Source organism: Pleurodeles waltl, chromosome 12 (assembly GCF_031143425.1).
Source record: "Pleurodeles waltl isolate 20211129_DDA chromosome 12, aPleWal1.hap1.20221129, whole genome shotgun sequence".
Taxonomy (NCBI): Eukaryota; Metazoa; Chordata; class Amphibia; order Caudata; family Salamandridae; genus Pleurodeles; species Pleurodeles waltl.
Window position 1 is genome coordinate 134,518,704 of NC_090451.1, and position 17,117 is coordinate 134,535,820.

At 46.1% G+C, this 17,117-nt stretch overlaps 2 non-coding genes across 2 annotated transcripts; both read left to right on the plus strand.

Moving 5' to 3' along the window:
- The first annotated feature begins 3,724 nt into the window (after nt 1-3,724).
- On the plus strand, nt 3,725-3,798 carry TRNAI-AAU (transfer RNA isoleucine (anticodon AAU)). The gene has a single exon. It is a non-coding gene; the product is annotated as a tRNA-Ile (tRNA).
- An 11,515-nt stretch (nt 3,799-15,313) lies between these two features.
- TRNAI-AAU (transfer RNA isoleucine (anticodon AAU)) lies at nt 15,314-15,387 on the plus strand. Its single transcript has one exon. It is a non-coding gene; the product is annotated as a tRNA-Ile (tRNA).
- The last annotated feature ends 1,730 nt before the right edge of the window (nt 15,388-17,117 follow it).

Consider the following 17,117-nt stretch of genomic DNA (forward strand, 5'->3'; position numbering starts at 1 on the left):
TGGAGAGGACATCACCACCGCTCCTTTTTGAAGGAGCGAGAATATTTCTTCTTCTATAAATTTGCGATCTGCAAGGGAAAAAAGGAGAGGCATGGGAGGAGTCGATTGCTTCGGAGGGGCGTAAAATTCTAGTTGAAAACCTTGAACTGTCTGAAGAACCCATGAGTCTTGTGTAATTAGTCTCCAGGCTGGGAGAAATTGTTGTATCCTGCCCCCCAAAATGACCTCCGAAGGAGGAATAATTCTCACCTGAGTTTGAGTTGTCCTGATTGGAGTTACTTCCACGATATCCTCTGGAGGATCGACCACGACCCCTGTAGCAATTGGGGTAGAAGTTGTGTTGGTCTGAGTAACCCCCATGATTGCCTTGAGCGGCGTGTTTGGGAGCCTGATATCTTCGGCCTGACGCTTGGCCCCTGAAACATCCGGCCCGGATAAAAAGAGCGTTGTTGAACACCTTTTTGATGTTGGATTGAGCCTTGTCGAGGGCTGTAAAGATAGCCACATACTTGCTCAAATTGGAAATGAATTTATCTCCAAAGAGCATACCATTGGCCGAGGGCCCAGCCTCATTAGTGGCCAAATCTGCAAGTTTTGGGTCTAAGCGAATGAGGAAGGATCGTCGCCGTTCCGTTGACATGGCGCAGTTGGCATTGCCAAGAAGGCAGATTGCTCTCTGCGCCTATTGTAGGATTGCGTCTGTGTCTAACGGAGCCTCTGTTTCCTTAGATTGAATGGCTAGATCCAAAATTTTCGTTAAGGGACCTGACACGTCCAGTAATTTGTCCTGGCATCCTCTCCATGCATGATCCAGACCCTTCTTTGGGTCTTTAGCGAACTTTCGGAGAAAAGTCGCCATGTTTGGATCTAACTCGGGAGTTTCTGCTACCTTACCGAAAAGGGAAGGCCGAGGACATTCTGACCGAAGGGTGTTGCGCACCTCCTTCTCAAAACTTTTACGTAGCTGGCGACCTCCTGGTTAGGGGTCCATTCTGTGGAGCGAGGATGGATAATATCCTCTCGTGAAAATAGAAGGTTTTTGCCCGGGGGAGGGGTTGTTCTCGGGCATATTGTGTTGGGTCTTGCGCTGTTTTTTGCACGCCTGGGGATCTGCCTGAGACTCGTCTGAGTCTGATTTTGAGGAAGAAGGATCTTGATAGCTAGATCGCGAGGACTGCAGGAAGTTAGATGATGGCTCTTGAGTTTGGGGAAAACCTCCATAGGCATGGTCGCGCAACACAGAGGTTGCCATTTGCAACAGGATTTCTGCAGAGGAACTGCTATTTGAACGTTGCAGGTGTAAAGCCATAGTTTCCCCGGAATCTCCGGATTGAAGGCGAGGCTGCTGGCTATTTTTGCCCAAAAATTCCCTTTTAGCAAAGTTCAACAGGGGTTGTGTAAAGGGTTTCAGGGCCTGGATTAGGGCCCAATTCACGGAGTCTTGCACATGATGACCAAGTGCCTTCACAAGCCTTTCCTCCATTTGGTGCTCAGCTGGCATCACTTGCAGTTCGTCATACTGCTCATCATCATTGGCGTAGTACGCCATGTTAAAGGTAGTGATAAGGGAGGAGTTAGCAGGGGGGGACAAAAAGCCCTGAGCAGGAGATTTTTATAATTAAATTGTACAGTTAGTAGCTGTACAGCCGGCAATCTGTTGTGGAGGGAGCCACCTGCTTACAGAGTTTAACCTGTGTTATGCTAAAAAAGGAGCTAACCAGGAAAAATACTCTTTAGTCCCCTGAGCAGAGCTCTCAATGTATTATTACAGCCCCTACGGGCGATTGTTAGCTGTTTGGATAATAACTTTTAAAGATCTGCCTTCCCCGAAGCACACGCGCGTTGAGAGAGCCGGTCGGAATGAAGATTTTCCGATTCCTCTCAACTCGCATGCGCGAGCGAGGAAGTAGAAAGAGGACAACGTCCTCTACTCGGCGAGCCTAGGCTCATTGAGAACGGCCTGCCCCCACTCCACGCCGGCGAGAAAACACTAGTTTTGGAACTATTATACGGACGAGGCACTCTGTCAACAAGAAGCGCTCGCCAGCGCGCTCGCGTTCGCTGCCGTTAAACAAGAATCAATGTATAAAGACAAGCACAAGAGGCGCGCTGCACTTAACTGGCTGCTGGAGCAGCAAAGAAAGAGGAAGGACTATAGAGTTCAGGCTATTTATGGACAGTATAGACCCATGATTGGTGGACTGGGGTTCATGGGATTTGTAGTTTTTGAATTTGTTACACTTTCATTGGGTGCTGTGTTTGTCAGTAAAGTGAAGAGAAGCATAATCCGAAGCCTCCGGTCCTGACATAGAATCCTCGCCTCTGTGTCCTTAATAGAATTGAAAATTCTTGTTGCATAAGCTAGAAAATTTTGGACTCTAAGCTAATGTTTAAAAAGTATAACTTTTAATAAGTACTTTTCAATGCAGGACTATGTTGTGACATTAAATTCAAAGCTTTCAAGTGTTAAGGAAATGCACGTTTTGGAATTTTGAAGAGAATGTACCGTAGTTTAAGTGGTTTGTTGTATGTATTACATAGTAAAATGGCTCTGCCCGTGCATGGGCTCTAGTAGACAGGTCAGACCCTTAGCTCGGCTCTGGCTTGGCTCCCCTGTTAATAGTGCTGTGTTCCCACCACACAGCGCTCCGTTGCAGTTTTAAACACTGAAAACAACATTAGAACGTTCTAATGTTGAGATGGAGGAAGCACTTAATATGTCCCTTCTCCATTGCCTCTTCTGCGGTGACTGAGTGGGCCAAAGGTCATGTTTGAGTGGCCCCCCTGCTAGAACGGGGCCTGTGGTAATCTCAATGCATGTTACTGACGTGATGTTCTAGTGCGGCTGTGAATTCACGAAAGACTGAACTTGAAAAGCGTTCACTCCGCAATATTTTTCTCTTTGGGGGCATGTGGCTGATAATCTAAAACGTGAATTATCTGTTGAGAATACAAGGCAGTTAGCAAGATAGGAACTTGTTAACTGCGGAGACTCCTATACATTTTCGTTCTATCGCCTTACCCACTCTCCACCTACTAGCAGCAATCACTGCCCTGTAATCCACTATAATATAGTTGATGTGTTGTCACCCGGTAGACGGAGGAGAACAAAGCTCGGATAATTCCTGCTAGGTCGGCGTAGGGAATAATGGGCTACAAGGCATAGCATAGGGTTGGAAACGTGTAAACTGTGTACTCGAGGGGATCATAGAACAAGTGCAGCAAATGATCAAGGTCTATGAACGTATGTTGGAGGGGGGCGAAGGGGGAAATAAGTACAGGGAACGGGGTACAGGGAGTGAAGGGCTACGAACGGAGAACTCAGTTGTGATATTTTGCGGTAAGGATTGAACTCGGGAGTGAGAAGAACAAAGCGCATGCGCGGTACTGCAGGGCTGAGACGTCTTTTTGTGGGTGAGTATGGAACTGGGGACTATAGAGAGATTCTGATCTTCAATCCATCTTTTCCCGGAAGTGACGATCATGTAGCTCTTCTTAGTAAAGCGCGTTCAGTGCAATTCAAGAAATATTGTATGTGTTTTCTGGTGATCGTTCCTTGTGTGTGCATGTCCTTGGTAAGATCATGACTGTACCAGCGCCTGAATGTCTTGGGGCGAAATTATGCTGGGCTGGGAATGTTTAATCAATGCCCATAAAAAAGAAATAATTGCGGGCCTGTCTTGGTCACTGAACTTGTCTGGTTTTGTGCATCATGTTTTTAGCCGGCCGGTTAGCTCAGTTGGTTAGAGCGTGGTGCTAATAACGCCAAGGTCGCGGGTTCGATCCCCGTACGGGCCAGTAGTTTTTCCATTTATCCCAGTAAAAGAGAAAGTCGTGCATACAGTGTAATAAGTGTTTGCTGTTAATTTAGTAAATAATTGACTGTGGTGGCTGATGTTTAAACCACGAGCGCTACGTCTGTTGCTAGTGCCATGTAGTGGACACTGCTGGCCCCCAGGACTTTTCCTCTTGTGACACCATTCTCCACCACGCTTTCATGGGGCTCTCAAAGTGCACTTTTTGAAGCGCTCTTTGAACCGGTGCTTGCGCGACTAACGGTCACATTTTCACCCCGAGAGTGGCGGTTCCTCGACTTCTAGGTGGGATGTCCAGCGGTCACAAGGGGTGAAGGAAAGAGCACATGGGTTGTGGAAGCATGAGTGAGATTGATAACATTTATATCAGTGCTCGCTCGTTTAAAGTATTTTTGAGCACTTCCTCCTCCAGAGTATGGTCTTCATATTTCAAAATATATACAGATGTGTACATTTTCCATGACACCCTTTGCAGTCTTTCTATTCTTATATCAGGTTTTGTTATTCTTCCTGTAGAGAGGTGGAGAAAAATTATCAAGGTTTTATTTTCCGAAAAATGTGTGGTGTTTCACAGTCCCACCAGACAAGCAGGCACAGTGTGGCTTTTTAGGTCGAGCCAGCGCTTAATTTGTAAGTAAAAACGTGCCTTGGTGCCCAAAGCCCGCATCTTAAATACGCGGCTGTTGCAATTAAATGTGCAAACACAAAATACTGAAGCAGCATAATCCTAAAATCATCTCAGGCCTCTTCACTCCATTTACAGCCACTCCCTGCCCCTTTAGCTCACTCCTACAGCTTTCTGCTCTATCCCCTTTTAACGCTTTTTTGTTTTTCTCTTCCTCCGTCTTTCCCAAATGTGTCTTTTGTTCGCAATAAAGGCTTGAGGCAGAAAATTAAGCGCCAGCCCTCAAAAATAAGTGCCAGTGCTCAGCACTGGAACCAACAAGCACAAATTAAGCACTGGGTCGAACGCGCAAGCGGTCTTTCTTGTTGTAATCTATCTGTAGGCTTTCAACCACACCCACCGCACGGCCGTCACTATCACTCCTTCATGTGCTTGCCTTCCAAAAATCCTTTGTTATCACTGGTACATGCTTTACATTTATTTTGTTGCCGCCTTGGCCAGTGGCCTTGTTACATGGATAATTGCACGTTTGCTGATACGTTTAACTGCGAGCAAACTTCTTTTTCTGTTTGTGTCTCTCTTTCGCACTCACATTCATGGCGGCCATGATGCTTTGAATCAGCTTACAACGCTAATAGCTCTAACTCAAGCAAACCCAAGACCCATTGCATTGCAAATGCTTATTTTCTTTCTCAGTGAATTACATGGCACTAATCAAGGGGTCTTTCCACGCTCGTCCTATTTCCCCGCTAGATCAAAGGAAACTTCTGCCTCCATAGATGTGATTGTCAGAGAGATTTATAGAGGAGCTCCGTGGGCTGAACACTCGCAATCCTTAGACATTTTTCCTGTAAGTCTTTGTGCAGAAAAAATGCACAGTCTGTCTCTCCATGGAGTCCTCACCGCCTCCCTTTCTGTTGACTTTACTGCGTCTCATAGCCATGAGTGAGCGAGAGAGAAACACTTATAAAGCGCAAAAGGTACGCTCTGACGTTCCTCAGCGCTACAAAGAAATTTCTGTAAGATTTTCTACCGCGTCAGCCGCCTATATCAGTAAAACTGATATATTTTCAACTCTTTCCTAAAAGAAAACACGCAGACTACTTCACTGACATAGGACATTCAGTAGGGCATTGCATTGATGGTGCTAAAATATAGAAAGTGCTACCCCAGGGTTTTAATTTCTTAAACTGTTGATTAAGGATCAATTCCTCCGATTTCCTTAGTCTCTGTAAAGTATTTTAAGAATTGCAGACTGCCAGGAGCAGGAGTAGCTGCTCTATTAATTCTAGTCTGTGGGCTCTCTTACTATTATCTGCAGCCTGACCCCTTGACCAATCTTGAACAAATGACTGGGTCACTTTAGGTCCAGCATAGCAGCTTGCAAGCGCTGCCTTTCTGACTTGTTGGTATCTATGTGGGATTTATACCATGCCCACCTCACGCCCATCACTTTTTTACTCATTCATGGGCTTGACTCTCAAAAATCCTTTGACGACATTGATAAATGCGTTACCTTTTTCCCGCCTTGGGGTGGTCTTCTTACCACCCTGGGGAGCAACCCTGTTACATGGATAACTGCATGTTTGCCGATATGTTTGACTGCAAGCAAACTTCTTTTTCCTTTTTAGTCTCTCCTTCATGCTCATGCCGGCTGTGGTGCTTTAAACTGACTTGCTTATCTCAACTGTTTTACTTTACATTTTCAATTTATGTGGCAAGAAAAGTCCAGTTAGGAATTTACAATGCTAATAGCTCTAACTCGAGCAAACAAGAGAATCATTGCATTGCAAATGCTTGTTTTCTGCAGCAGTCATGTGCATTCTACTTGCTACACACAGTGGTATAACGGGAAATAGCGTCCCCACCCTCACCCCAGTCCTGGAAAATGAGCCGAATGGCCCCTCAGACTTCCATACCTCACGAATATTTATTTATAAGGTTTAAACTGGCAAGTAGCCCCCGCTGTGCTATAGGGACTGTAGGGGCCAGCGTTATGCTCCTGATGCATAAGCTTATTTATGACATAAAAGCCCATATTTATACTTTTTTAGCACTGCATTTGCGTCATTATGTGACGCAAAAGTGGCGCAAACTAACAAAATACAATTGTATTTTGTTAGTTTGCGCCGCTTTTGCGTCAAAAAGTGGCTCAAATGCGGCGCTAAAAAAGTATAAATATGGGCCAAAGTTTAGTAAATTAAGTAAGAAAAATCTTACTTAGCTCAGTTTCTTAAAAAAATTATCAATACAATAAATAGACAGTTTACAGTCTGACCTCTAGGTGGCACTGTGACACTTTCATTGGTACTCAGAGACCCTGCAAACCAAAAATAAATTTAAGAGCCTGAGTTAGAGTTTGGCTTGTGAGTTACTTGTCACAAAGCTGATGAATATCCCATCCGCTGAATAGGTTATTATGGTATGGCAATATGGCGTTCGAGATACCAGTCATATGACATTTGTGACTAGTGACACCTCCTCCAACCTGTAAATCAGGCCCTAAGTTATTTCCAATTTCTCCTTTAAAAACTGCATTATGTAGTATTTATACTGTGATAACTGGAAATCTAGTGAGAGACATCCTTTGGAACAATATTTTTACAATAAAATGCCTTTACCGAGAAACCTTTACCATGAAATGCGTTTACAACACAAAACCTTTATCATTCATGCCTCTACCATACATATACCAGTTGTAATCTATCTATGGGCTTTTGACCACGCCTCCCGCACCCCCATCACTATCACTTGTTCATGGGCTTGCCTTTGAAAAATCCTTTGTTATCATTGGTAAATGCTTTATGTTTGTCCCTCCTTGGGACAGTATTGTTATTGCCTTGGCCATTGACCCTGTAACATGGATAATTGCACATTTGCCAATACGTTTGACTGTGAGCAAATTTATTTTTCCTTTTTTGTCTCTCCTTTATGCTCATGGCGGCCGTGGTGCTTTGAATCGGCTCACTTATGTCAACTGTTTTACTTTTCATTTTCAATTTATGTGGCAAGAAAAGTCCAGTTAGGAATTTGCAACGCTACTAGCTCTAACTCGAGCAAACGCGAGATCCATTGCATTGCAAATGCTTGTTAGCAGTTGGTCCCTGCCTTGGCGCACTCAGAGATGCACGTGATTAACATATCAGCCTTCACTTCACAGCGTCTCTTCATTTTCCCTTTACCCCACTGTAGTTGTGCTCAAGGTGAGATGCCAATCTCAACTAAATAGAGTTTCTCTTTTACCTTAAGGGACCGTGTTTAACTCATGATGCAACACCATTTACTTTGAAATCTACATACATTTCCAGTGCGGGTACAATGTTGTAATAGTAAACACCACACTACAAAGGTATATGCATAAAATATCCCCACCTCGGCATGTTAATTGCTCCAGCTAAAACCCAGTAGAGCATCAAGCCACCAACCTGGTGGGCACACATGCCACCTTTGACTTGCTACTGGAATCCTCTAGCAAGCATAAAACGTCTCACACTCACATACCATGAGGCTTGTGCTGTTCTCCCATGCACAGTGTTGGGATGGATTTAAATCATTTTAAGAGCTGTCAGGTTGATTTATCACATGTATGTTCTATGAACAAGGAGATTAAATGATGTGTCCAGAATCACAGAATGCTCAGCTGATGCTGAGACTCGAACCAAGTTTCTGGGTTTCAAAGTTCCCAGCTCTGCTCATGTAATCACATCTCCCTGCTTCATCCTCTGAGGCATAGACCATGGGACAGTTTTACAGCTACCAACATATGTTACTTTATGTCTACTTTGAAGAAGAAAAAAAAACAGCAGTTAAATCAGTGAAACGCTCTTTACTACATTCATGCTGCGAGCTACAAACAATACCTTTTAGAATAACTTCAACATCACTGATAATCTAAAACACAGCACTAACGTGATCACACTAAATTGTAAAAGAAGGATGTTGTCTTTGTTTTAGAAGAAAGTTACATAGCTAAGGTAATTTGGAAATAGGCATGACCTATTGGCATTGCCAGTGCTTGTTACTCTTGCCAGTAGACCTGTAATAGAGTGAGCGGTAACAACTGGGGCACCCCGTAGGCACTTACTATCTTAGATACCCATTCCCAAATGTACTCTCCTGATGATAAGGGTAGAGCCCGCCCAGATACTGATGGTGCCTGGTTGAGAACTCGATCATGAAGCCATAATGGGTGAAAGTCATCTTAAAACCATGATAAATATCCATCTGAGTCAGACTACGGAGGCATTAATACCCATGACAGCAGATTTCCTCTCCCCTTGGCAATGCAGCGGACAAGAGAACATCATAATCGGTTTTGGGGGGTAGCTGATGGAAGGAGGCTTGCCCCCTGGTTGATTGGGGGAATATTTCAGTGTAGGAAAGTACATCTTGCCTGGCATGTAACCCCCATTTTTTACTTGTGTGTCAGTTTGTTTTTGCCTGTCTCATTGGGATCCTGCTAGCCAGGACCCCAGTGCTCATAGTTTGTGGCCTAAATGTGTTCCCTGTGTGGTGCCTAACTGTGTCACGGAGACTCTGCTAACCAGAATCTCAGTGCTTATGCTTTCTCTGCTTTTAAAATTGCCACTGCAGGCTAGTGACCATTTTTACCAATTCTGATTGGCACACTGGAACACCCTTATAATTCCCTTGTATATGGTACCTAGGTACCCAGGGTATTGGGGTTCCAGGAAATCCCTATGAGCTGCAGCATTTCTTTTGCCACCCATAGGGAGCTCAGACAATTCTTACACAGGACTGCCTCTGCAGCATGAGTGAAATAATGTCCACGTTATTTCACAGCCATTTTACGCTGACTTAAGTAACTTATAAGTCACCTATATGGCTAAACCTCACTTGGTGAAGGTTAGGTGCAAAGTTACTAAGTGTGAGGGCACCCTGGCACTAGCCAAGGTGCCCCCACAATGTTCTGGGCAATTTCCGCAGACTTTGTGAGTGTGGGGACACCATTACAGGCGTGCACTACATATAGGTCAAAAACTATATGTAGCTTCACAATGGTAACTCCGAATATGGCCATGTAACATGTCTAAAATCATGGCATTGTCCCCCTATACCAAATCTGGTGTTGGGGTGCCAATCTCATGCATCCCCGGGGCTCCAGCAAGGACCCCGGGTACTGCCAAACTAGCTCTCTGGGGTTTTCACTGCAGCTACCGCTGCTGCCAACCCACAGACAGGTTTCTGTCCTCATGGGGTCTGGGCATCCCAGTCCCAGGAAGGCAGAACAAAGAATTTCCTCTGAGAGAGGGTGTTACACCCTCTCCCTTTGGAAATAGGTGTTAAGGGCTGGGGAGGAGTAGCCTCCACAGCCTCTGGAAATACTTTGAAGGGCACAGATAGTGCCCTCCTTGCAAAAGCCAGTCTACACCCATTCAGAGATCCCCCAACCCCTGCTCTGGCACTAAACTGGACAAAGGAAAGGGGAGTGACCACTCCCCTGACCAGCACCTCCCAGGGGTGGTGCCCAGAGCTCCTCCAGTGTGTCCCAGACCTCTGCCATCATGAATGCAGAGGTGTGAGGGCACAATGGAGGCCTCTGAGTGGCCAGTGCCAGCAGGTGACGTCAGAGACTCCTCCTGAAAGGTGTTTACCTGGTTAGGTGGCCAGTACTCCTCTGAGGGCTATTTAGGGTCTCTCCTGTGGGTTTTTCTTCAGATAACGAATGCAAGAGCTCACCAGAGCTCCTCTGCATCTCTCTCTTCCACTTCTCCCAAGGATCGACCGCTGACTGCTCCAGGACGCCTGCAAAACAGCAACAAAGTAGCAAGAAGACTACCAGCAACATTGTAGCGCCTAATCCTGCCAGCTTTATTGACTGTTTCCTGATGCTGCATGCTCTGAGGGCTGTCTGCCTTCACCCTGCACTGGAAGCCAAGAAGAAATCTCCTGTGGGCGGACAGAATCTTCCCCCTGCTAATGCAGGCACCAAACTTCTGCTTCACCGGTCCTCTGGGTCCCCTCTCATCTCAACGAGCGTGGTCCCTGGAACGCAGGAGCTGGATCCAAGTGACCCCGACAGTCCAGTGGTCCATCTGTCCAAATTTGGTGGAGGTAAGTCCTTGCCTCCCCACGCCAGACAGTAATCCTGTGTACTGCGTGAACTGCAGCTGCTAGGGCTTCTGCACACTTTTGCAAGGAATCCTTCTTGCACAGCATAGCCCAGGTCCCCAGCACTCCGTCCTGCATTCCTCAACTCACTGAGTTGACCACCGACTTCGTGGGACCCTCCTTTGTAGTGTTGAGATGACCGCTGTGCTCAGATTTCTGCGGGTGCTGCCTGCTTCTGCCTGGGCTCTCCGTGCTGCTGAGCACCCCCTCCGTCTCCTCCTCCAAGGGGCAACCTCCTAGTCCTTCCTGGGCCCAGGCAGCACCCATTTTCTTCAACTGCGACCTTTGCAGCTCGCAAGGCATGTTTGCAGTCTTTCTGCTTGGAAACTACTCTGCATCCTCCAGCACGCCGTGGGACATCTTCTGTGCAAAGGCGTGCTAACGTCCTCAAAGACATAGTCGGAGAGGCAAGCGCTCTCCTCAACTCTTTCTTGATCAGGTTTCGTTTGCTGCTCGGAAGAATTAATAGGGCTGCCAAAGAATCTATTTGGAACCCCAGGAATTCTATCTTCTGAGTTGGTACTAGACAGGACTTTTCGGAATTTATGACAAACCCGAGGTCCTGGAGTAATTGCAATTTCCAATTTAAATGGGTCAGAACGAGATCCCTCTCTTGGGCCATAATTAGAATGTCGTCCAGGTAAATAATTAGACGTACTCCTCGTTCTCTTAAGAATTGTACCACAGGGCGCAAGAGTTTGGTGAAGCACCAGGGTACTGAGGAGAGGCCGAAGGGAAGAACCTTGAACTCGAACCAATGGGAACCCCATTGAAATTGGAGGAAACGCCTGTGAGGAACAAAAATTGGAACTGAGAGGTAAGCGTCCTTGAGGTCTAGGCGCACCATCCAGTCTTTGTCTCTTAAAAGATCTCTGAGGAGGTGAATGCCCTCCATCTTGAAATGGCGATACACCATCCAGGAGTTGAAATGTTTGAGATTCAGGACCAATCTGGCTCCCCCACCCTTCTTCTGGACTAAGAAGATTGTGCTGGCGAAACCTCGAGGATGTGGAGAGGACATCACCACCGCTCCTTTTTGAAGGAGCGAGAATATTTCTTCTTCTATAAATTTGCGATCTGCAAGGGAAAAAAGGAGAGGCATGGGAGGAGTCGATTGCTTCGGAGGGGCGTAAAATTCTAGTTGAAAACCTTGAACTGTCTGAAGAACCCATGAGTCTTGTGTAATTAGTCTCCAGGCTGGGAGAAATTGTTGTATCCTGCCCCCCAAAATGACCTCCGAAGGAGGAATAATTCTCACCTGAGTTTGAGTTGTCCTGATTGGAGTTACTTCCACGATATCCTCTGGAGGATCGACCACGACCCCTGTAGCAATTGGGGTAGAAGTTGTGTTGGTCTGAGTAACCCCCATGATTGCCTTGAGCGGCGTGTTTGGGAGCCTGATATCTTCGGCCTGACGCTCGGCCCCTGAAACATCCGGCCCGGATAAAAAGAGCGTTGTTGAACACCTTTTTGATGTTGGATTGAGCCTTGTCGAGGGCTGTAAAGATAGCCACATACTTGCTCAAATTGGAAATGAATTTATCTCCAAAGAGCATACCATTGGCCGAGGGCCCAGCCTCATTAGTGGCCAAATCTGCAAGTTTTGGGTCTAAGCGAATGAGGAAGGATCGTCGCCGTTCCGTTGACATGGCGCAGTTGGCATTGCCAAGAAGGCAGATTGCTCTCTGCGCCCATTGTAGGATTGCGTCTGTGTCTAACGGAGCCTCTGTTTCCTTAGATTGAATGGCTAGATCCAAAATTTTCGTTAAGGGACCTGACACGTCCAGTAATTTGTCCTGGCATCGTCTCCATGCATGATCCAGACCCTTCTTTGGGTCTTTAGCGAACTTTCGGAGAAAAGTCGCCATGTTTGGATCTAACTCGGGAGTATCTGCTACGTTACCGAGAAGGGAAGGCCGAGGACATTCTGACCGAAGGGTGTTGCGCACCTCCTTCTGAAAACTTTTACGTAGCTGGCGACCTCCTGGTTAGGGGTCCATTCTGTGGAGCGAGGATGGATAATATCCTCTGGTGAAAATAGCAGGTTTTTGCCGGGGGGGGGGGGGTTGTTCTCGGGCATATTGTGTCGGGTCTTGCGCTGTTTTTTGCACGGCTGGGGATCTGCCTGAGACTCGTCTGAGTCTGATTTTGAGGAAGAAGGATCTTGATAGCTAGATCGCGAGGATTGCAGGAAGTTAGATGATGGCTCTTGAGGTTGGGGAAAACCTCCATAGGCATGGTCGCGCAACACAGAGGTTGCCATTTGCAACAGGATTTCTGCAGAGGAACTGCTATTTGAACGTTGCAGGTGTAAAGCCATAGTTTCCCCGGAATCTCCGGATTGAAGGCGAGGCTGCTGGCTATTTTTGCCCAAAAATTCCCTTTTAGCAAAGTTCAACAGGGGTTGTGTAAAGGGTTTCAGGGCCTGGATTAGGGCCCAATTCACGGAGTCTTGCACATGATGACCAAGTGCCTTCACAAGCCTTTCCTCCATTTGGTGCTCAGCTGGCATCACTTGCAGTTCGTCATACTGCTCATCATCATTGGCGTAGTACGCCATGTTAAAGTTAGTGATAAGGGAGGAGTTAGCAGGGGGGGACAAAAAGCCCTGAGCAGGAGATTTTTATAATTAAATTGTACAGTTAGTAGCTGTACAGCCGGCAATCTGTTGTGGAGGGAGCCACCTGCTTACAGAGTTTAACCTGTGTTATGCTAAAAAAGGAGCTAACCAGGAAAAATACTCTTTAGTCCCCTGAGCAGAGCTCTCAATGTATTATTACAGCCCCTACGGGCGATTGTTAGCTGTTTGGATAATAACTTTTAAAGATCTGCCTTCCCCGAAGCACACGTGCGTTGAGAGAGCCGGTCGGAATGAAGATTTTCCGATTCCTCTCAACTCGCATGCGCGAGCGAGGAAGTAGAAAGAGGACAACGTCCTCTTCTCGGCGAGCCTAGGCTCGTTGAGAACGGCCTGCCCCCACTCCACGCCGGCGAGAAAACACTAGTTTTGGAACTATTATACGGACGAGGCACTCTGTCAACAAGAAGCGCTCGCCAGCGCGCTCGCGTTCGCTGCCGTTAAACAAGAATCAATGTATAAAGACAAGCACAAGAGGCGCGCTGCACTTAACTGGCTGCTGGAGCAGCAAAGAAAGAGGAAGGACTATAGAGTTCAGGCTATTTATGGACAGTATAGACCCATGATTGGTGGACTGGGGTTCATGGGATTTGTAGTTTTTGAATTTGTTACACTTTCATTGGGTGCTGTGTTTGTCAGTAAAGTGAAGAGAAGCATAATCCGAAGCCTCCGGTCCTGACATAGAATCCTCACTCCGTGTCCTTAATAGAATTGAAAATTCTTGTTGCATAAGCTAGAAAATTTTGGACTCTAAGCTAATGTTTAAAAAGTATAACTTTTAATAAGTACTTTTCAATGCAGGACTATGTTGTGACATTAAATTCAAAGCTTTCATGTGTTAAGGAAATGCACGTTTTGGAATTTTGAAGAGAATGTACCGTAGTTTAAGTGGTTTGTTGTATGTATTACATAGTAAAATGGCTCTGCCCGTGCATGGGCTCTAGTAGACAAGTCAGACCCTTAGCTCGGCTCTGGCTTGGCTCCCCTGTTAATAGTGCTGTGTTCCCACCACACAGCGCTCGGTTGCAGTTTTAAACACTGAAAACAACATTAGAACGTTCTAATGTTGAGATGGAGGAAGCACTTAATATGTCCCTTCTCCATTGCCTCTTCTGCGGTGACTGAGTGGGCCAAAGGTCATGTTTGAGTGGCCCCCCCGGACCCCCTGCTAGAACGGGGCCTGTGGTAATCTCAATGCATGTTACTGACTAGTACTAGTGCGGCTGTGAATTCACGAAAGACTGAACTTGAAAAGCGTTCACTCCGCAATATTTTTCTCTTTGGGGGCATGTGGTTGATAATCTAAAACGTGAATTATCTGTTGAGAATACAAGGCAGTTAGCAAGATAGGAACTTGTTAACTGCGGAGACTCCTATACATTTTCGTTCTATCGCCTTACCCACTCTCCACCTACTAGCAGCAATCACTGCCCTGTAATCCACTATAATATAGTTGATGTGTTGTCACCCGGTAGACGGAGGAGAACAAAGCTCGGATAATTCCTGATCGGTCGGCGTAGGGAATAATGGGCTACAAGGCATAGCATAGGGTTGGAAACGTGTAAACTGTGTACTCGAGGGGATCATAGAACAAGTGCAGCAAATGATCAAGGTCTATGAACGTATGTTGGAGGGGGGCGAAGGGGGAAATAAGTACAGGGAACGGGGTACAGGGAGTGAAGGGCTACGAACGGAGAACTCAGTTGTGATATTTTGCGGTAAGGATTGAACTCGGGAGTGAGAAGAACAAAGCGCATGCGCGGTACTGCAGGGCTGAGACGTCTTTTTGTGGGTGAGTATGGAACTGGGGACTATAGAGAGATTCTGATCTTCAATCCATCTTTTCCCGGAAGTGACGATCATGTAGCTCTTCTTAGTGAAGCGCGTTCAGTGCAATTCAAGAAATATTGTATGTGTTTTCTGGTGATCGTTCCTTGTGTGTGCATGTCCTTGGTAAGATCATGACTGTACCAGCGCCTGAATGTCTTGGCGGCGAAATTATGCTGGGCTGGGAATGTTTAATCAATGCCCTTAAAAAAGAAATAGTTGCGGGCCTGTCTTGGTCACTGAACTTGTCTGGTTTTGTGCATCATGTTTTTAGCCGGCCGGTTAGCTCAGTTGGTTAGAGCGTGGTGCTAATAACGCCAAGGTCGCGGGTTCGATCCCCGTACGGGCCAGTAGTTTTTCCATTTATCCCAGTAAAAGAGAAAGTCGTGCATACAGTGTTATAAGTGTTTGCTGTTAATTTAGTAAATAATTGACTGTGGTGGCTGATGTTTAAACCACGAGCGCTACGTCTGTTGCTAGTGCCATGTAGTGGACACTGCTGGCCCCCAGGACTTTTCCTCTTGTGACACCATCCTCCAACCCGCTTTCATGGGGCTCTCAAAGTGCACTTTTTGAAGCGCTCTTTGAACCGGTGCTTGCGCGACTAACGGTCACATTTTCACCCCGAGAGTGGCGGTTCCTCGACTTCTAGGTGGGATGTCCAGCGGTCACAAGGGGTGAAGGAAAGAGCACATGGGTTGTGGAAGCATGAGTGAGATTGATAACATTTATATCAGTGCTCGCTCGTTTAAAGTATTTTTGAGCACTTCCTCCTCCAGAGTATGGTCTTCATATTTCAAAATATATACAGATGTGTACGTTTTCCATGACACCCTTTGCAGTCTTTCTATTCTTATATCAGGTTTTGTTATTCTTCCTGTAGAGAGGTGGAGAAAAATTATCAAGGTTTTATTTTCCGAAAAATGTGTGGTGTTTCACAGTCCCACCAGACAAGCAGGCACAGTGTGGCTTTTTAGGTCGAGCCAGCGCTTAATTTGTAAGTAAAAACGTGCCTTGGTGCCCAAAGCCCGCATCTTAAATACGCGGCTGTTGCAATTAAATGTGCAAACACAAAATACTGAAGCAGCATAATCCTAAAATCATCTCAGGCCTCTTCACTCCATTTACAGCCACTCCCTGCCCCTTTAGCTCACTCCTACAGCTTTCTGCTCTATCCCCTTTTAACGCTTTTTTGTTTTTCTCTTCCTCCGTCTTTCCCAAATGTGTCTTTTGTTCGCAATAAAGGCTTGAGGCAGAAAATTAAGCGCCAGCCCTCAAAAATAAGTGCCAGTGCTCAGCACTGGAACCAACAAGCACAAATTAAGCACTGGGTCGAACGCGCAAGCGGTCTTTCTTGTTGTAATCTATCTGTAGGCTTTCAACCACACCCACCGCACGGCCGTCACTATCACTCCTTCATGTGCTTGCCTTCCAAAAATCCTTTGTTATCACTGGTACATGTTTACATTTATTTTGTTGCAGCCTTGGCCAGTGGCCTTGTTACATGGATAATTGCACGTTTGCTGATACGTTTAACTGCGAGCAAACTTCTTTTTCTGTTTGTGTCTCTCTTTCGCACTCACATTCATGGCGGCCATGATGCTTTGAATCAGCTTACAACGCTAATAGCTCTAACTCAAGCAAACCCAAGACCCTTTGCATTGCAAATGCTTATTTTCTTTCTCAGTGAATTACATGGCACTAATCAAGGGGTCTTTCCACGCTCGTCCTATTTCCCCGCTAGATCAAAGGAAACTTCTGCCTCCATAGATGTGATTGTCAGAGAGATTTATAGAGGAGCTCCGTGGGCTGAACACTCGCAATCCTTAGACATTTTTCCTGTAAGTCTTTGTGCAGAAAAAATGCACAGTCTGTCTCTCCATGGAGTCCTCACCGCCTCCCTTTCTGTTGACTTTACTGCGTCTCATAGCCATGAGTGAGCGAGAGAGAAACACTTATAAAGCGCAAAAGGTACGCTCTGACGTTCCTCAGCGCTACAAAGAAATTTCTGTAAGATTTTCTACCGCGTCAGCCGCCTATATCAGTAAAACTGATATATTTTCAACTCTTTCCTAAAAGA